Source organism: Podarcis raffonei, chromosome 2 (assembly GCF_027172205.1).
Source record: "Podarcis raffonei isolate rPodRaf1 chromosome 2, rPodRaf1.pri, whole genome shotgun sequence".
Classification (NCBI taxonomy): Eukaryota; Metazoa; Chordata; class Lepidosauria; order Squamata; family Lacertidae; genus Podarcis; species Podarcis raffonei.
In genome coordinates, this window is record NC_070603.1 from 10,192,623 (window position 1) to 10,213,720 (window position 21,098).

The 21,098-nt window shown below is 47.9% G+C and overlaps 1 long non-coding RNA gene across 1 annotated transcript; it reads right to left on the reverse strand.

Moving 5' to 3' along the window:
- Positions 1–1,758: 1,758 nt before the first annotated feature.
- On the reverse strand, positions 1,759–2,417 carry LOC128406083 (uncharacterized). The gene is made up of 2 exons (XR_008328400.1): positions 2,211–2,417; positions 1,759–2,075 (listed from the first exon to the last, which is right to left on the reverse strand). It is a non-coding gene; the product is annotated as an uncharacterized LOC128406083 (long non-coding RNA).
- Between the last annotated feature and the right edge of the window lie 18,681 nt (positions 2,418–21,098).

Here is a 21,098-nt window from a genome sequence, read left to right on the forward strand (position 1 = left end):
CCACAGACTGTCTCAACAGAGTGGTGCATGCTCTAGTTATCTCTCGTTTGGACTACTGCAATGCGCTCTACGTGGGGCTATCTTTGAAGGTGACCCGGAAACTACAACTAATCCAGAATGCGGCAGCTAGACTGGTGACTGGAAGCGGCCGCCGACACCACATAACACTGGTCTTGAAAGACCTACACTGGCTCCCAGTACGTTTCCGAACACAATTCAAAGTGTTGGTGCTGACCTTTAAAGCCCTAAAAGGCCTCGGCCCAGTATATCTAAAGGAGCGTCTCCACCCCCATCATTCTGCCTGGACGCTGAGGTCCAGCGCCGAGGGCCTTCTGGCGGTTCCCTCCTTGCGAGAAGCAAAGCTACAGGGAACCAGGCAGAGGGCCTTCTCGGTAGTGGCACCTGCCCTGTGGAACGCACTCCCATCAGATGTCAAAGAGATAAAGAACTACCTGACATTTAGAAGACATCTGAAGGTGGCCCTGTTCAGGGAAGTTTTTAATGTGTGACATTTTAAGCTTTGTTGGAAGCCGCCCAGAGTGGTTGGGGAAACCCAGCCAGATGGGCAGGGTACAAATAATAATAATAATAATAATAATAATAATAATAATAATGTTGTTGTTGTTGTTGTTGTTGTTGTTGTTGTTGTTATCCTGGTGCCTTCCAGGTGTTGGATTCCAACTCCCATCAGCTCCACTCAGCACGGCCAGCGGTCAAGAGATGAACATCAGGACACCAAGCTGGGAAAGGCCAGGCCCAGGTAAAACAGCTTTGGGAGGGAGCATTTAGAAGAGGAGATGCAGCAGTGGCAAGGAGGTGCTTAGGCCTTCCTCCACCCACTGCTTTTCCCCAGCTGCTTTCCCTTGCCCTCCCAAAGTGTTTGCAAGGGAAGAGTGTATCTGGAACACTTCAGGAGGGGAAACAGCTAGTGGAGAGCTGCTGTGGGGGGGGGGAGGTGGTGGTCGAGGAAGGGTAAAGCACCCCTTGCCCCTGCTACTTCTGCACATCATCCGTTCCCTCTGCCCTCCCTACATCACCAAGCCTGAGCCAATTACTGTATTTTTCGCTCCAGAAGACGCACTTTTTTCCTCCTAAAAAGTAAGGGGAAATGCTTGTGCGTCTTATGGAGCGAATGTGTGGTCAATCCCTGGCTCCCTTTCCAGCCCCGCCCCTTTGCTCAGGCCTCCATTGTTGAATGTTCTGCAGACGGAGGCTGTTTGTTTCCCCAGCGACATGTGACTGGCTGATTAGATTACAGTCATGCCTCGGGTTGAAGTAGCTTCAGGTTAAGCATTTTCGGGTTGCGCTCTGCGGCGACCTGGAAGTAACGGAACACGTTACTTCCCGGTTTTGCCGCTCGCGCATGCGCTGACACTCAAAATGATGTCACGCGCGTGCGCGGAAGTGCTGAATCGCGACCCGCACGTGCGCAGACGTGGGTTGCGTTCGCTTCAGGATGCAAACAGGGCTCTGCAACAGATCCCAATCGCATCTGGAGGTACCACTCTATCTGTCTGGAAACTGTAGAAACTACTCCCTTTCCTTTCCTAAAGAAGCTGCAGAACCGTGGGTTGAACCCCATAAAAACCAGGGCTTTTCCCCTTTGCAAAATAAGTTGCACAACTGTGAGCTGATCCTCAAAAAACCAGGGCTTTCCCCCTTTCCTCCTCTAAAAACTAGGTGCGTCTTATGGTCAGGTACGTCTTATGGAGTGAAAAATACGGTATATGGAGGGGGTCGGGGAAACTTGCTACACAGTGCTGTCATTATCATTTCTTTGACCAACCAGATGTTTCAGCAAGAGAAAGGAGAATTATATGGGCGGCAGATGTTTCCAGCAGTAGACACGGATTTACTTGAGCATCTAGCCCCGAGCCCCAACACTGGAATATTCTCTTCTGAAAGTGAAACTCTGCCTGCAGATCAGTCGCAACTCCGCTGTAGACAGAACATGGCATGTCTATTCTGCAGAGAAAGCTGTGTAACCATTGCTTCTTCTGTCTTTTGAGATGCTTCCTGTTTATCTTTCTATGCCCAGCAAATCCACGGCTGGGCAACAGGCCTCTGATTTCTTCCTGGAGATTAGAAATAAAACCCTCTGTGATTCCTAGAAACAAAACAATGTGATGGTGTGCTGATTCCCCACCCTAGAATCTGCTAGAGTTGCAGTCAGCAGATTTTCCTGAAATCGGAGACGGCTTGCTTATTACCTCTGCTGCTGCCTTTCAGTCTTAAGCCAGCGCACAGTTCCGCACTTCCAAAGCCGTGTGTTCCGCAATACGAATAAATTAGTGAAATGTCTGGCAAATGGCAGAAACATGTATGCAGTAGCTGTGGTCAGGAGGCTGTAGTATTTGCTTTGCTTCCTGTTGAGTCTTTCAGTCATTGGCTTTTTCCTTAATGTGAGGTTGGTTGGTTGGTTGCTAGGTTTGAGAGAAAGGTGGGAGACTGGTGTAATAATAGCTGCTGATGTCACAAAGGCACTGGATAAGGTCTCCTTAAAGCAGGGGAAAACCGTGATTTTATCCTGTGTGGTTCATAGGAGGAATGAGTGGCTGTGCTGTTTCCACAGTGTATCATTTTGCGGCCATAATTAACACCAACCCTGCACGAGCTGCCCTGGCTATCAACATGCTGCTGTTGTTGTTTAATTGTTTAGTCGTGTCCGACTCTTCGTGACCCCATGGACCAGAGCACGCCAGGCACTCCTGTCTTCCACTGCCTCCTGCAGTTTGGTCAAACTCATGTTAGTAGCTTCTAGAACACTGTCCAACCATCTCGTCTTCTGTCGTCCCCTTCTCCTTGTGCCCTCCATCTTTCCCAACATCAGGGTCTTTTCCAGGGAGTCTTCTCTTCTCATGAGGTGGCCAAAGTATTGGAGCCTCAGCTTCAGGATCTGTCCTTCCAGTGAACACTCAGGGCTGATTTCCTTCAGAATGGATCGGTTTGATCTTCTTGCAGTCCATGGGACTTTCAAGAGTCTCCTCCAGCACCATAATTCAAAAGCATCCATTCTTCGGCTATCAGCCTTCTTTATGGTACAGCTCTCACTTCCCTACATCACTACTGGGAAAACCATAGCTTTGACATCAACATGCTACTGAGCCCAATTCAAGATTTTGCCGCTAATTTATAAAGCCCTAAAATTAGGTCCCACATTTATTTATTTATGAAAATGTTGATATACTCCTACAGCTTTTACAAAAAATGCACAGCAGTTTACAATAATAAAAATATAGAATATATAAACACAATAAGAAACACATAAAATTAAGAGACTGTCAACTAACGGTTATGGCAGGGGTCAGCAAACCTACTGTGCCTCGGGCCGGTGTCTCCAGCGCCGATTGTGCAGCGGGCCGGAGGGCGGGGGAGCGTGTGCCCATATGCATGCGCACACGCTATTTCCGGTGCACTTCCAGGTCTCCTCCTACCCGGATGTGCACCGGAAACAATGCTTGCACATGAGCAAATAATGCTTTTGCATGTGCACAAGCTATTTCCGGTGCTCCTCTGACCCAGAAGTGGGCAGCCGCGCAGCGCAGTACCAGTAAGAGCAGGCAGTGGCGGTGGGCAGCGGGCGTCATTGCGGGCTGGATAAATGAGTCCAGCAGGCCTTATCCGGCCCACATTTGGGGACGCCTGCATTATGGAAAGATGTAAATACTTGAAGGTGTGCCTCTCCTATTTTGTGCCAGCCCTTGCCTTCAGTATGGCCAGCTCTACTATTAGGTAGCAGGAGGCAGCTGCTTCAACTAGATGATGAGCAGGGCCTCACCTGCATCCCTTAAGATAGTCTGCTGCCCTCAGGTGCAGTGGAAGATTGTTCAGCCAAGCCTTATGAGGAACGGTTAAGAGAGCTGGGTATGTATAGTCTGGGAAAGAGGAGACTGAGAGGAGTTATGATAGCCAAATATCTAAAGGGCTGTCAGATGGAAGATGGAGCAAACTTGTTTTCTTCTGCTTCGGAGGACTAATGGCTTCAAGTTACAAGAAAGGAGATTCTGACTAAACATCAGGAAGAACTTTCTGACAGTAAGAGCTGTTTGACAGCGGAACGGACTCCCTCGAAAGGTGGTGGAGTATTTAAAGCAAGAAGTAGGGTGGATGGCCATCTGTCATGGATGCTTCAGCTGAGTTTCTTGCATTGCAGGGGATTGGCCTAGATGATTGGCCTAGATGATCCTTGATGTCCCTATGATGATTGGCCTAGATGATCCTTGATGTCCCTTCCAGCCCTACAATTCTGTGATTCTAAAATTCAGCTTCCAGTCTGGCCAAACTGGTATGGGAGGTGGGGGAGGAGCAGAATCATCCTTAGTTTCAGGCAGCACATCTGGGGCTAACCCTGGACTTAAGATCTGAGGTGGCACTGGCGGAGGAAGAGGGGGGGAACGCACCACCCCTGGCAGCACAATCCCGGTGGGGTGCCATCGTTGCTGCCACGCCCCCACAGGCGGCGTGCCACACCCCCAGGGCATGCGCCAGCCCCGCCCCCGCCTGCTCTCAACCCCCCCCCGGTGCCGGAGCATGAAGCTCCACCACTGTGAGGAGGCCTTCTTTGTGAGTCCATCACTGAGTGAAGTACAGTGGTACCTCGGGTTAAGAACTTAATTCGTTCTGGAGGTCTGATCTTAACCTGAAACTGTTCTTAACCTGAAGCACCACTTTAGCTAATGGGGCCTCCCGCTGCCGTCGCGCGATTTCTGTTCTCATCCTGAAGCAAAGTTCTTAACCCGAGGTACTATTTCTGGGTTAGCGGAGTCTGTAACCTGAAGCGTCTGTAACCCGAGGTATATGTAAAGGTAAAGGGACCCTGACCATTAGATCCAGTCGCGGATGACTCTGGGGTTGCGGCGCTCATCTCGCTTTATTGGCCAAGGGAGCCAGCGTACAGCTTCCAGGTCATGTGGCCAGCATGACTAAGCCGCTTCTGGCGAACCAGAGCAGCGCACGGAAACGCCGTTTACCTTCCCGCCGGAGCTGTACCTATTTATCTACTTGCACTTTGACGTGCTTTCGAACTGCTAGGTGGGCAGGAGCAGGGACCGAGCAACGGGAGCTCCCCCCGTCACGGGGATTCGAACCGCCAACCTTCTGATGGGCAAGTCCTAGGCTCTGTGGTTTAACCCACAGCGCCACCCGCATCCCTTGTAACCCAAGGTACGACTGTATATATTACAGTGACATAGGGAAATATCAATGCTATTCTTTTAGAAAAAGAGGTGACATTGTCCATGTTTTCTGGGGCTGATGAAGGTCCACAGGGGCTCAATTCCTGTTAAAGAAGGTTACACATGATTTGGGAATTTTGTTTGACATTCCCATACATACTAGATGACAGTCTCCTTCATAGGCATGGCGTCTGCCTTCTGTCTGCCTAATTCTGTTTGTGCAGTGGCACAAACCGAGGCTTACGCCACAGCAGCTAAGAAAACATTCCCTGAAAGGCCAGTGGAGGTAGACCCACCCTGTTATCATGTTGCCTACACAAATGTGTCCCAGGGCCTTTGTGACACCAGCCTTAGGGACTTTCCAGCAGATGGTTTTTAGCCTTACACATAAAAAGACAGATCTGTTTGACAGGTTTTGACAGAAATCCAAAAAAAGTTCCTCTAGGAGCCTTGGTTTCATGTGGATTGTGAATAGGACTGGCCGATATATCAATATATCCTCCAAAACTGGTTTGAAGTCCATATCGTGATAATCGGTTTTATGGTTTTTGACCGGGCAATGTATCGCAAATCATGAGGTGTGTTAGGGCTGAACAATGTATTGTCCAAAACCTGTTTCAACTCCGTATTATGAAATTGGTTTCATAATTTTTGTCCTGGAAATATATCGAAAATCATGGTGTGTGGGTGTGTGCTATCCAAAAATCACAATGTGGAAAAAACCATGAAGGCAGCCAATGCCTCTACATAAAAGGTAAAGGTAAAGGGACCCCTGACCATCAGGTCCAGTTGTGACCGACTCTGGGGTTGCGGCGCTCATCTCGCTTTATTGGCCGAGGGAGCCGGCGTACAGCTTCTGGGTCATGTGGCCAGCATGACTAAGCCGCTTCTGGCGAACCAGAGCAGCGTACGGAAACGCCGTTTACCTTCCTGCCGGAGCGGTACCTATTTATCTACTTGCACTTTGACGTGCTTTCGAACTGCTAGGTTAGCAGGAGCAGGGACCGAGCAATGGGAGCTCACCCCGTCGCGGGGATTCGAACCGCCAACCTTCTGATGGGCAAGTCCTAGGCGCTGTGGTTTAACCCACAGCGCCACCCGCATCCCTAATGCCTCTGCATAGATCATCCTTATTTCAGATATTGTGATATATCGGTACTGTATATCCCGATTTTAGCTGGTGATATATCACGATGTTGAAAACCAGATATTGCCCAGCCTTAATTGTGAACCCGTTGCCCCTCCTTTAATTCCCCCTCATCCATGCGCTGTTCTCCTCTGACTACTGCCACCGCACATTTCCCCCCACTCCTGATACACAGCGGGACTTTTGGATAGGTGTAGCGGGACTTTTGGATATGTCAGAGATGGCATTTGACTTGCGAAAAGATTGCACATTAAAATAATAAATGAATAATCCATTTGGAAACTGCTTTGCAGGGCTGTGTTGGATAAGCCTTTAGGCCATGGCTGTGGAACCAGTGCTTAACTCCATTTTAATGATTGCCTTTTCTATATGTTTAGTTTGTTTTGTTTTATTTTTTTTAAGCCACCTTCATTCCCTGACTGGAGGAAAGGCAGGGTAATAGTAGTAGTAGTAAATATTGATAAATAATACATACCACCCAGCATTTTTCTGATAAAAATAGGGATCCCCTATAGCGCTGTGAGTTAAACCACAGAGCCTAGGACTTGCTGATCAGAAGGTCGGCTGCTCGAATCCCCGCGACGGGGTGAGCTCCCGTTGCTCGGTCCCTGCTCCTGCCAACCTAGCAGTTCGAAAGCACGTCAAAGTGCAAGTAGATAAATAGGTACCGCTCCGGCGGGAAGGTAAACAGCTTTTCCGTGTGCTGCTCTGGTTTGCCAGAAGCGGCTTAGTCATGCTGGCCACATGACCCGGAAGCTGTACGCCGGCTCCCTCGGCCAATAAAGTAAGATGAGTGCCGCAACCCCAGAGTCGGTCACGACTGTACCTAATGGTCAGGGGTCCCTTTACCTTTACCTATTTAATAATAATAATAATAATAATAATAATAATAATAATAATAATATTTCTACCCCATCCACCTGACTGGGTTGCCCCAGCCACTCTGGATAGCTTTCAACATAAATAAATCATAATAAAACATTAAACATTTAAAAACTTCCCTTTGCAGGACTGCCTTCAGATGTCTTCTAAAGGTTTGGCCCCTTGGTTCGGAGGTTGCATAACGCCATACCCTCCCAACATTTCTCCAATTAAAATAGGGATGTCCTAAGGAAAAGCAGGACAGCTTCTGTAAATCTGGGACTGTCCCTAGAAAATAGGGTATGAACTAAAACTAGCTGGGATGCCATATCACGCATTCAATTGCTTTGGCTGCGCCTTGAGCAAGTTTGCTGGTATAAATAAGGGCCCTTCAGAATTTAACCTCCTTCCGTCGGGCCTGTAAGACAGAGCTATTCCGCCTGGCCTTTAACCTGAATTCAGCCTGATCTTTTATTTCCCTTCTCTTCCCTCCCCCTCCCTTTTTATGAAGATCACCTGCTCTGAGACCCCACAGCTAATTCTCTCCTGGCCTCCTCGCTGGCCCAAGTAGGACCAATTCAGCCAGCTAGCCCTGGGGATTATCTAATTGATTTTTGATTTTTATTGTTATTCATGTTTTTATAGCATATTTCATGCTGCTTTTATAATTAAGTGTTTTAAAGTGTTTTAAATTTGTTGTTAGCCGCCCTGAACCCGGTTTTTGAACCGGGAAGGGCGGGGTATAAATAAAAAATTATTATTATGATTAAAGAAGGCTGATCGCCGAAGAATTGATGCATTTGAATTATGGTGCTGGAGGAGACTCTTGAGAGTCCCATGGACTGCAAGAAGATCAAACCTATTCATTCTGAAGGAAATCAGCCCTGAGTGCTCACTGGAAGGACAGATCCTGAAGCTGAGGCTCCAATACTTTGGCCACCTTGTGAGAAGAGAAGACTCCCTGGAAAAGACCCTGATGTTGGGAAAGATGGAGGGCACAAGGAGAAGGGGACAACAGAGGACGAGATGGTTGGACAGTGTGCTGGAAGCTACCAACATGAGTTTGACCAAACTGCGGGAGGCAGTGGAAGACAGGAGTGCCTGGCGTGCTCTGGTCCATGGGGTCATGAAGAGTCGGACACGACTAAACAACTAAACAACAACAACAAGAATTATTAAATAATCTTTATAGAGTTGTATGTGTATCGAAAGGATGGGGGTTTCAGGGAGGCAAAATCTGTAATGAATCACAAAGTGTGTGTGTGTGTGTGTGAGAGAGAGAGAGGGAAATCTGCATGCAAAGATACATCCCCCTAATGGGTAAGGAATTGCTTCACCGCAAGTTTCCACAAGTCAAGCCCAGTGGAACCCCAAGCCTCGTGGAAATGGTTGCTCCTCCTCGCCCCACTGTGAGGAGCTATTCTCTCAGTCAATTCTAAACACAAGGGCACCTATTTTCATCTGACACATGCTGGAGGGTGTGGCTTTGTTTTTGCAGGAATTGGCATTTTTTGGCAGGGCCCAGCGTGGGGGCGGAGTAGGCATGTACGTGGGTCATTCGGGTGGGGCAGTGCATTTGACCGGCACGGGGAGGGGGGGGAAAAGGTTTGTGATCACAGCAAGGAACAAGCCGAGAAGCATGCAAAACATCCCATGTTGCGATAGAAGCCATAGCTGGTTCCCACTCCCACCCCCTTTTGATTTCTGAGACTTTCAGTAGACAGTGTCCGCATTTTTCAAAGCTTCATCATGTGTTTCTATCTTGAGGGGATAAAGCTGAGAAGAGGAGCTATTCTGGGGCTGTGTATGAATCTCCACCCAGCTGATCTGAATTTGGACCGAATGCTGCGCGAGCCTATGCATGCTTAATTGGGGGTTAAGCCCCAATAAACCGAACAGGATGTGCTTCTTCTGAGTACGTGTGCCCAGGCCCAGCCCAGAAAACTGCCATTCTTGTAGTGTTCCTGAAATATACTCGGAGTCGAGAGTGGATTTCATGCTCTTTATTCAGCTCATAGTGGTGAGGAGGAATGGAAGTTCCCCCAGAATGTCTGCTTTATATACATTATTTACACAATGGGCCCCACGTGATAGGCTAATTCCAGGATTCTCCTGTAGGCCAATCAGATTGCTGATTCACTTCCACCTGCAGCTGGATTGGGTGGCTCCTGTGGACCAATCTGACTGCTGCATTCTGGATCCTATTGTTCTAGGACCAATCAGACTGCTGCATTCTGGATCCCATTGTTTTAGGACCAATCAGACTGCTGCATTTTGAATCCTATTGTTCTAGGACCAATCAGACTGCTGCATTCTGGATCCTATTGTTTTAGGACCAATCAGACTGCTGCATTCTGGATCCTATTGTTCTAGGACCAATCAGACTGCTGCATTTTGGATCCTATTCTACTCAGTACATAACAGTTCCATTGCAAAGATGATAGGGACATTCTTTTGAGTCAATAAAGAAACTTGGGAAGCTCCCTTATAACAATTGAATGGGGGGGGGCATGTGGTGAGATTGCAGGGGGCTGGACTTTACAATTCAATGATTCTAGGATCCCTGGCATTTGCAGGGAGGACTGGGAAAGATTCATTTATGAAAACTGGCAAGCTGTTTCTTTCTTTTTTTAAAATACATTTTAATTCGTTTTTAACATATTAATTAACATTCACACAACAGAACTTCACATCTTATACAATATTTTTTGGACTTCCGTCAACGCCTCTGACGATTTTCCGTTCTTATCACTTATTATGCATTTCTTAATTTCATATTACCTTTAATTACCTTTAACTAATAAGTCTCCTCGTTGTCTTTTTTGCAATATTTCAAATAATTCACCTTACAAAACCTCTTGCAAACCTACTAGCGTAATCTGTCCATCACAATTACTTTTCAAATAGTCCGTAAATTTGCTCCAGTCTTCTGAGAATCTCTGGTTCCGAAGGTTTCGAATCCTTCCTGTTAGTTTGTCCAATTCTGCATAGTCCATCAAGAATTTCGTCGGTAATTCTTCTTGCGTCAAATTTTGTGCCAATAATATTCTTGCTGCTGTCACTGCATATAAAAATAACTTACAATCCTTCTGGCAAGCTGCTTCCAGTCAGTGTAAACCAGGGGGCGGCAGGGTTTACCTCGCCTGCGCCGGTTCACTCCAGCGGAGATCCCTCCGTGGGCCAGATCGTGTGCTCCCCCCCCACACGATTTTCGGTGTCTGTGCAGATGCGATTTCCGGTGCTGAGTGGGCGGCTTGGCTCGGGGGCCGGTTAAACGACCCCTGTGGGCCGCTTACACCCCTGGTTTAAACTGTACTGAGCTAGATAGACATAGCCCCTATGTGGGGCTACCTTTGAAGGTGACCAGGAAACTACAACTAATCCAGAATGCGGCAGCTAGACTGGTGACTGGGAGCGGCCGCCGAGACCATATAACACCAGTCTTGAAAGATCTACACTGGCTCCCAGTACGTTTCCGAGCACAATTCAAAGTGTTGGTGCTGACCTTTAAAGTCCTAAACGGCCTCGGTCCAGTATACCTGAAGGAGCGTTTCCACCTCCATTGCTCTGCCCGGACACTGAGGTCCAGGGCTGAAGGCCTTCTGGCGGTTCCCTCGCTGCGAGAAGCCAAGTTATAGGGATCCAGGCAGAGGGCCTTCTCGGTAGTGGCACCCACCCTGTGGAATGCCCTCCCACCAGATGTCAAGGAGAAAAATAACTACCAAACTTTTAGAAGACATCTGAAGGCAGCCCTGTTTAGGGAAGCTTTTAATGTTTAATAGGTTATTGTATTTTAGTGTTCTGTTGGAAGCCGCCCAGAGTGGCTGGGGAAACCCAGCCAGATGGGTGGGGTATAAATAATAAATTATTATTATTATTATTATTATTATTATTATTATTATTATTAATCAGGATAGTAGAGTTGGAAGGGACCCCAAGAGTCATCCCCTTGCAATGCAGGAATCTCAGCTAGAGCATCCATGATAGAATGAACATGGGATCTTCTGCATGCAAATCTGAGCCCTTTCCCTGCACGATTTGGGCTGGGAAAGATGTGTTGCAGATAGGGTTGGATGCAGTGAGTCTTGGAACCTGCACGCTCATGTCAAATGATCAGCGTTGCACGGGATGTTATGATAGATAGTGCTAAGCATGCAGCTGCTTAAGGCCCGGGGGACTGGATCCGGCCCAATTGCCTTCTAAACCCGGCCCGAGGGCAGTCCAGGAATCAGCGTGTTTTTACATGAGTAGAAAGACATTCAAGTGTTTTCAAACACACTTTGGGAATTACTGGTTTAGGGGGCGAAGAGCTACTATGGGCCAGTTATCCGACCCCCGAGCCATCTGAAGTCAATCCTGTACAGTAGTACCTCAGGTTAAGTACTTAATTCTTTCCGGAGGTCCGTTCTTAACCTGAAACTGTTCTTAATCTGAAGCACCACTTTAGCTAATGGGGCCTCCTGCTGCTGCCGCACCGCCGGAGCCCGATTTCTGTTCTCATCCTGAAGCAAAGTTCTTAACCTGAAGCACGATTTCTGGGTTAGCGGAGTGTGTAACCTGAAGCGTATGTAACCTGAAGCGTATGTAACCTGAGGTACCACTGCATAGGGAAGGTTTTTTTAAATGTTTGTTGTTTTATTATGTTTTTATATATGTTGAAAGCTGCCCAGAGTGGCTGGGGCAAACCAGTCAGATGTGTGGGGTATAAATAGTAAAATTATCATTATGGAATGGGACGTCCCTATTTTCATCGGAGAAATGTTGGAGGGTATGTCATGTTCACACGACATAGTCAATCCTGTATTGTTGTTGTTTAGTCGTTTAGTCGTGTCCGACTCTTCGTGACCCCATGGACCAGAGCACGCCAGGCACTTCTGTCTTCCACTGGCTCCCGCAGTTTGGTCAGACTCATGTTAGTAGGTTCGAGAACACTGTCCAACCATCTCGTCCTCTGCCGTCCCCTTCTCCTTGTGCCCTCCATCTTTCCCAACATCAGGGTCTTTTCCAGGGAGTCTTATCTTCTCATGAGGTGGCCAAAGTATTGGAGCCTCAGCTTCAGGATCTGTCCTTCCAGTGAGCACTCAGGGCTGATTTCCTTCAGAATGAATAGGTTTGATCTTCTTGCAGTCCATGGCGACTATACAATCCTGTATAGGGAAGGTTTTTTTTAATGTTTGTTGTTTTATTATGTTTTTATATATGTTGGAAGCTGCCCAGAGTGGCTGGGGCAACCCAGTCAGATGTGTGGGGTATAAATAGTAGAATTATCACTGTGGAATGGGACGTCCCTATTTTCATCAGAGAAATGTTGGAGGGAATCTCATGTTCACACGAACCGTTACTTCAGCGTAACAAGTGCTTCACACCTTGCAGCTTCTGTTTTACAAAAGTTTGCGTTTTACAAAGGAGTAAAAGTCAAGACATTGTGGCGTACCGTTTTTGCCCCCTCTTCGGCATCACTTTAAGGGACGCGGGTGGCGCTGTGGGTAAAACCTCAGTGCCTAAGACTTGCCGATCGTATGGTCGGCGGTTCGAATCCCCACGGCGGGGAGAGCTCCCGTCGTTCGGTCCCAGCCCCTGCCCACCTAGCAGTTCGAAAGCACTCTTAAGTGCAAGTAGATAAATAGGGACCGCTTTATAGCGGGAAGGTAAATGGCGTTTCCGTGTGCTGCGCTGGCTCACCAGCTGCAGCTTCTTCGTCACGCTGGCCACGTGACCCGGAAGTGTCTTCGGACGGCGCTGGCTCACGGCCTCTAGAGCGAGATGAGCACACAACCCCAGAGTCTGACACGACTGGCCCGTACGGGCAGGGGTACCTTTACCTTTACCTTTAGGCATCACTTTATCTGTTCTTGGGGTCCCTCTTCCCTAGAGCGTTATTGATGGTGGTAGAGAAAGGAAGATGGCGCTAGGCCTTGCGTAGCCCTGCATCCTTGTCAACATTCCTACTGCTCATTCGCTTGCCTTGTCCTTCTGGGTTGAATCTGCATCACCACCAAGAGATTAGGACAGGGGTGCCAGATTTCAAAGAGGGCCAGATTTGATGAAGTGAACATGCAGGAGGGCCGACCAAAGTTGATGACCTTTTTTTATAGGATTGAAGTTGTTGGGCTAGTATAAACAGAAGAATGTGACATTTGATGTAACATACCAGAAATGGAAGTTGGGGGAAGTCAACAGGGAGGGGGGAAAGTAGAAAATGGATGTTAAATGATGATACTGAATAACTGTTATGAGAAAAGAAAATCAATAATTATTATTTTTTTAAAAAAGAAGAAGTTGCTGAGCTTTTTAAAGGCTTTTACCCCAGGACATATACAGTGGTACCTCGGGTTAAGAACTTAATTCGTTCTGGAGGTCTGCTCTTAACCTGAAACTGTTCTTTACCTGAAGCACCACTTTAGCTAATGGGGCGTCCTGCTGCTGCTGAACAATTTCTGTTCTCATCCTGAAGCAAAGTTCTTAACCCGAGGTACTATTTCTGGGTTGGCGGAGTCTGTAACCTGAAGCGTATGTAACCTGAAGCGTATGTAACCAGAGGTACCACTGTACTTAGAAAAACAAAAGCAGCTCCACATTAGAAAGAAATAGCAATGTTTACAATTTATTCTTCTTTTTCAGTAACCAGCAGTTAACTCAAGAATGGAGAACTCACAGGCCTGGGGACCAAATGCAGCCCCCTCAGACTATCCCCAGGGCCACACACCATCACCAGCCTTACTCTGCATGTAACCTGTATGTAACCTGAAGCGTATGTAACCCGAGGTACAACTGTACTGCCATGGGGGCCGGATTAAATCGACCAGCGGGCCGGATTAGGCCCCCAAGACGGACTTTGGACATGGCTGGATTAGGACAAGGTGTGCAGAGGGTGTTTTACTTCCTTTCTTCTGCCACCAACTGGAGAGGCCAGATGAACTCGCAGTGGCATCTAGGAATGCCATTGGCACCAGCTGGTTCAGGGATTTGACTGTGAGCCCTCTGCACATGATTCCTGCTTCTGGCGCCAGCCCTAGTGCCACTGCTCTAGAAAGCTCAGCAGAGAACTCCTTGATGACTTTCACTCGTCGTCCTTGAATTTGATTCCCCCCTGCGCAGAGAGCACAGAGAATATATCCTTGGGTACAAAGTGTGTTTCAGCTGTACGAGATGAATGGACGCGTCTCTGAAATTGCCGCCTAATGCTGTTTGCCTCCATCATTCATGTGAATGCAATCGTCTTGCTTCACAATACAACTGCTGTTAAGTTCTAGCGGAAGGTGCAAGGCCCCAGCCTACGTATTGGGTTGCCTGCAGACACCTTGGCAGTTCTGGGGCTCGAGTAGCTGATACGTAGGTTTGCCCAGCCGCCCCCGGCTGCCCCCGCCCCTTGCAATATTGTCGGCTCTCCTCCATCCCTGCAAGGTTTTCCAGTCTGCTGTGCCATGTCTGGAGCTCTGATCTGCAAAATGCATTGCCAGTCACACACTCTTAATATAGCGGTTTCACAATAAACCATTCAGCCTGGATTGAGATGGGGCTTTGAAGCCAACCTCCTCTCTCCTCCAACCCCCCTCCCCTTTCTCCTGCTACTGCTACCCTTGTCCTGCCAAAATCCAGGCTTTGGCGCAGATTTATTTTTTATAAAACCACATTCCCGTACAATTTACTTGTGGAAATTCTCCCCCTGGGAAAGCCAGTGCCAAGTTTTTAATAAGTATGTGTGTATGTATGTTTGTGTGTGTGTGTGTATACATTTCCCCTTAGAACTGAAGTTACAAAAAGTCAAGACAAGAGAGACTTTGATACTCAACTTCCAAGACTATGATGCATTCCCTTCCCTTCCCAGCCCCCTACCACCCCCCTTTTCTTGCTTCTATGCTCACTTGCAATTTCCTCTCTTTCTCTCTCTCTCTCTTTTTGGGTAAATGTTTTATTATACAGTGTTGTTCCTCCCAGCCACACCCTGGGCTGTGCTGAGTTAGCTCTTGCCAGTTAAACCTGTTTATAATTAGGAGCCTCTCCCAACAGTTTACCAGCCAGAGCAAAACTGCCTTCTGAAAACTGGAGAGAGCGAATGAAAAGCTCCCCCCGTCCGCCACCCCCGCCAAGCCAGAAAAGGGACTGATTTAGATGTTAAGAGCAGGCTTTTGCAAACGGGTTCTACATTGAATAATAAGACATCAAGCCCCGGTGTACATGGATTAATCCCAGTAGTTTTACCAGGGCGGTTGTGCATGGTAGCTTTCTTCAGGTCACAGGGACATGTATTACTCCTGCAAGCTGCATGGGCTGCAGCACCTGTGTGCAAGATGCACAAACCCCTTTGCTTGTCTGCACAGCAGATGTGTGTGCGGATGGAGCAAGGCTGCATTCCCCTTGTAACTGGCGGATTCAGAGGCCTCCAACCTGAATGGCGGGGAGCATGCGATGGGGAGAGATTATTTTAGCATGCAGCAATCCAGACATGTTAAATTGCTCATGCAGGCAGGCGCATGTTTAAACAGGCTGGAAGGCAGAATGCGCCGTTTAGTACTGTAACAAATATTCTCTGTATAATACGTGTTTTATTGTTTTCATGTGAAACGAATGCTACTGCAAGAAATAACACTCAAAGTCCAATCAATAGTCGTGGGTCCTTTGTTTCCAGGACGAAAGTATCATTTGTTAGAAAAGATTTGTTAACCCAGAGTGATTTGTGTGGTAATTAATGTCCCTTCATTGCAGCATATGTTATAAGGCGATAGCAATCCACATCAAACTGTAACAAATATTCTCCAGTGCATATGTTTGGTATGAAATGTGAGATTTGTATGGGTCTCTTCCCCCAGCCCAAAACATGTTTCCAGACCTCTCCTTGACTGCTGCTGCTGTACCATTTCTTCCCCTCTTATCTCTCTCTTTGTGTCCCTGGAACTATGATTGTATCCAATCAGGGATCACGTTGTGAACATGAGGGTGCCAGAATGCTGCATAGCCAATCTGATTTGTTGATATCCGCAAATCCTCTTGGCTAACGTGCCAGGACGATTCCTCCCCCCTTTCTTCTTGTTCCTGGGACCCCATCCAATCAGGGATCACATTGCTGGGAATATGATCATGCCACACGGCCAATCAGTTATCTTTTTCTTTTCTTTATAAAAAACTACACTACATTTGTTAATTAGCTGACCATTGTTTCTGTTGTCATCTGCACTGCCTTGTTAATTGGCGCGGTAAATATTTCTGTTAATTGCCACTTGTATCTTAGCACGTTATTTGCCTCTGAGCTCACTCTTCTACTTTCCCCCCCATGCATATAAGCGATTAACTAATTCCAGATTGCACTTCAAGCATCTGATGAAGTGTAAAGTGGTCCACGAAAGCTTATGCCAGCTTTTAAGGTGCTGCAAGACTCTTCGTTGTTTAGCTTCACTTAAAAAGTAGAGACATCACCTTGCCAACAAAGGTCTGTATAGTAAAAGCTATGGTTTTCCCAGTAGTGATGTACGGAGGTGATAGCTGGACCATAAAGAAGGCTGATCGCCGAAGAATTCATGCTTTTGAATTATGGTGCTGGAGGAGACTCTTGAGAGTCCCATGGACTGCAAGAAGATCAAACCCATCCATTCTGAAGGAAATCAGCCCTGAGTGCTCACTGGAAGGACAGGTCCTAAAGCTGAGGCTCCAATACTTTGGCCACCTCATGAGAAGATAAGACTCCCTGAAAAAGACCCTGATGTTGGGAAAGATGGAGGGCACAAGGAGAAGGGGACAACAGAGGACGAGATGGTTGGACAGTGTTCTCGAAGCTACCAGCATGAGTTTGACCAAATTGCAGGAGGCAGTGGAAGACAGGAGTGCCTGGCGTGCTCTGGTCCATGGGGTCACGAAGAGTTGGACACGACTAAACAACTAAACAACAACAAATGTTGCAGCAGCTGGTGTTTCCGGAGTGTAAGAAGAGCCTGTTGGATCGTGCCAATGGCCCATCTAATCCAGCATTCAGCCTCCACAGTGGCCAACCTCAAGGAAGCTTGCAAGCGGAACTAGGAGACAACAGTTCTCTTCCACTGTTGCACCTTTAAAGGCACAGAAGTATGTGCAACCATCAGGGACAACCCGTCCTGTTTCGCCACCTGAGGCAAAGCAAGAAGCTGCCCCCCCCCAAGCCTCCCTTCTCTGGGTCATGTGATGGTGCCCACAATGCAGTGACAATGACGGCAATTTCCCACATGATCTCAGCAGGGTTCAGTGAGATCTTGCTGGGAGCCACTGCTGCTGACTCCACCGCTTCTTTACCAGCAGTGGAGGCAGCAAGGTGGGCAGGGCACCCATGGGAGGTGTCGTCTCATGGGTGGCATGGGCATCAATTCTATGGGGCTGAGGACAACCAGATGGGATGGGATTGAGCCCCCCAATCTTGAGGGGCCAGGCCCCACCGGGCCTCCCTGCAGCGGCAGAGAGCCTCGTCAGGCCTCCCTGTGGTGGTGGAGGACCTCGTCAGGTCTTGCAGCCTCCTCCCGAAGCACATGACATCACACGAGTGATGTCACATGCATGCGACAAGCCCCTCCCCAATGTCACTTGGAACTCGGTGCCTCTCATAGGTAGGCTGACCCTGGCAATCATGCTCTTTATTTGTACCACATGATCTTATTGGGTGTGCCAAGTTGCAAGTGGGGAGGCATACGCTATACAGCGGTACCTCGGCATGCGAACGGGATCCGTTCCGGGGCCCTGTTCACATCCTGAATAGAACGTAAGATGCAATGGAGCACCTGCATGTGCGCCGGTCGCATTCTGCCGCTTCCACGCATGCGCGTGACGTCATTTTAAGCGTCTGCGCATGCGCGAGCGACGAAACCAGAAGTAACACACTCCGTTACTTCCGGGTTGCCACGGAGCGCAACCCGAAAGCACTCAACCTGAAGCACATTCAACCCGAGTACAGTGGTACCTCAGGTTACAGACGCTTCAGGTTACAGACTCTGCTAATCCAAAAATAGTACCTCAGGTTAAGAACTTTGCTTCAGGATGAGAACAGAAATTGTTGGCAGCGACAGAAGGCCCCATTAGCTAAAGTGGTACCTCAGGTTAAGAACAGTTTCAGGTTAAGAATGGACCTCCAGAACGAATTAAGTTCTTAACTCAAGGTACCACTGTACATTGAAGCTCCTCTGTTTAGTGGGAGACTTGGAAACCTCACTCCTCCCTCATTTTGACTCTTCCCTTCCATGCCATCTGTGTGGTGAAGGAGAACTTACTACAACAGAAAACTGAGGGACTAGATGATAACTTGTGTGCCATCTTTCCCTCCCAACTTCTCCTGCACACTCTTGCTTCCCCCCTTCGAAATTCAGCCCCCACCCCAACGGTTCTAAAATATAGCAATATTTCAGAGACAGCGCTAGCAAAGGATGCATCTTGACTGTCAACATTTTGCGGGAAGGATTTGAGTGCAAAGTGGGAGATTTTAGTTTGCATAATTAAAGTGGATTGAAAGTGCTCTCTGCCATTGAAAGCACATTCGTCTCCCCCAATGAATCCTGGGAACTGTTTGTGAAGGCTTCTGGGAATTGTAGTCCTGTAATGGTAAACTACAGTTCCCAGTATTCTTACGGGGTGGGAGGGATGTGCTTTAAATGCATGGATATGAATGCATGGGGTGGAGGTGTACAGGGTTGCCCTGGTGTAAAATAATAATAATAAAATCCCCTTTTAAGAAGGAACACACGTTTTGCAGTAAGGAAAGTGACAGGGAAATTCATTGAAAGGTGTGGATGAATAGATGACTAATGGGAAGATGTATAAACACCCTGCAAACAAATTAGGGTGAGTGCTCATTGTCAGTGCCGTATAACCTCCGTGCAAGCCAATGAAAACGAATGTTCAATAAAGACTGGGTCCAATCGAAAGATTTGTCCAAGCAAATCAGAATGAATGCTGCATAAACAGATCGTCCGGAGGAGCTCAAAGTGGAGTCAGACATCAGGCATGAGAGTGAAACACGCCACCCCCCCTCCCCTCTATGGGGACAGGAGAGTTGCAGAATATTTTGGCGCTTGCTGCCAGGCAATGAAATAATCTGTCCTCATCAGGAAACTATGTCCTTTTACAAATGCGTCTGCCTCTGCCCACCCAGCTACTTGCCATTTAGCAGTGGAGAAGAAGGGACTGCTGCTGGGAACAAGGCCTTCCACATAGGATCATTTCCCCCCGTCTTTTCAGAAGCAGTGGCAGCAGATTCCCTTTGAGAGCTAGCCTCACGTTAGCTCAGATCTTGCAGTGATCACATCACATATGTGTAATGGAAAAGGGAGTCTTACTGCTTCAGTGAGGCTGAGTAAAAAGCCTATTTGCTGCTTTTTATTTTATTTTTGAAGAATCTGCACTCCCAACACTGGAAGGACGGGATGTGATGTGGCCCTTTGGTGAAAAACACATACATATCAGGAAGACAATTTTCTGAAAGCGCAGAGCAGCACTGTGGGAAAGAGGAGGAGAGTGCTCTTGTGCTTGGGTCCTGTTTGTGGTTTCCCACAGGCGACTGGTTTGTGAGAAGATGCTGGAATAGAAACACCATAACAACAACAACAACAACAACAACAACAACAACAATTTATTATTAACATCTTTATGCGCCCCCTCGCCCAGCTTGTTCGGAGTTTTGGGCTGGGCTGCCATCAGTATGCCGATGACACCCAACTCTATCTGTTGATGGATGGCCATCCTGACTCGGCCCCAGACACACTGACCAGATGCCTGGAGGCTGTGGCTGGATGGTTACGTGGGAGCCGGTTGAAGTTAAATCCTTCGAAGACAGAGGTCCTCTGGCTGGGACGGGACGATATGGGATTGAGGGGGCAACTCCCATCTCTTGCGGGGGTGCAGTTAGTGCCAGCACCGTCCGTTAAGAGTTTGGGTGTAATCTTCGATACCTCCCTCTCTATGGAGGCGCAGATTACAGCTATAACAAAGGCGGCATTTTTTCATCTCCGCCAAGCTAAGCAGTTGGCCCCTTATCTCTCTCGCCCTGACCTAGCCACTGTGATCCATGCGACGGTCACCTCCAGACTGGATTATTGTAACTCGCTCTACGTGGGGCTGCCCTTGAGACTGACCCAGAAACTCCAGCGGGTGCAGAATGCCGCGGCGAGACTCCTTATGGGGTCTTCGCTGCGAGACCACATTCATCCGGTGCTATATCAGCTGCACTGGCTCCCGGTGGAGTACAGGATCAGGTTTAAGGTGCTGGTTTTAACCTTTAAAGCCCTATACGGCCTAGGACCCTCGTACCTACGGGACCGCCTCTCCTGGTATGCCCCACAAAGAAACCTACGGTCTGCAAATAAAAACATCCTGAAGGTCCCAGGCCTCAGAGAGGTTAGGCTGGCCTCAACTAGAGCCAGGGCCTTCTCGGCTGCGGCTCCAATCTGGTGGAACGCTCTGTCAGAAGAGACTAGGGCCCTGCGGGACTTGACATCTTTCCGCAGGGCCTGCAAGACAGAGTTGTTCCACCAGGCCTTTGGTCAGGGCGCAGCCTGACTCCCTCCTCTGGCAACCTGCACAGAGTTTTGCTTAATGGTTGCCATTAACTTGATTTTAATTAATTTTTATAATGAAATATTTTTAGAATGTTGGTTTATTTGATTGTTTGATTATTTGATTGTTGTTAGCCGCCCTGAGCCCGGCTTCGGCTGGGGAGGGCGGGATATAAATAAAATTTATTATTATTATTATTATTATTATTATTATTATTATTATTATTATTATTTATACCCCGCCCATCTGACTGGGCTTCCCCAGCCACTCTGGGCGGCTTCCAACCAAATATTAAAATACAGCAATACATCAAACATTAAAAATTTCCCGTCAGATGTCTTCTAAAAGTTTGGTAGTTGTTGTCCTCTTTGACATCTGGTGGGAGGGCGTTCCACAGGGCGGGTGCCACTACC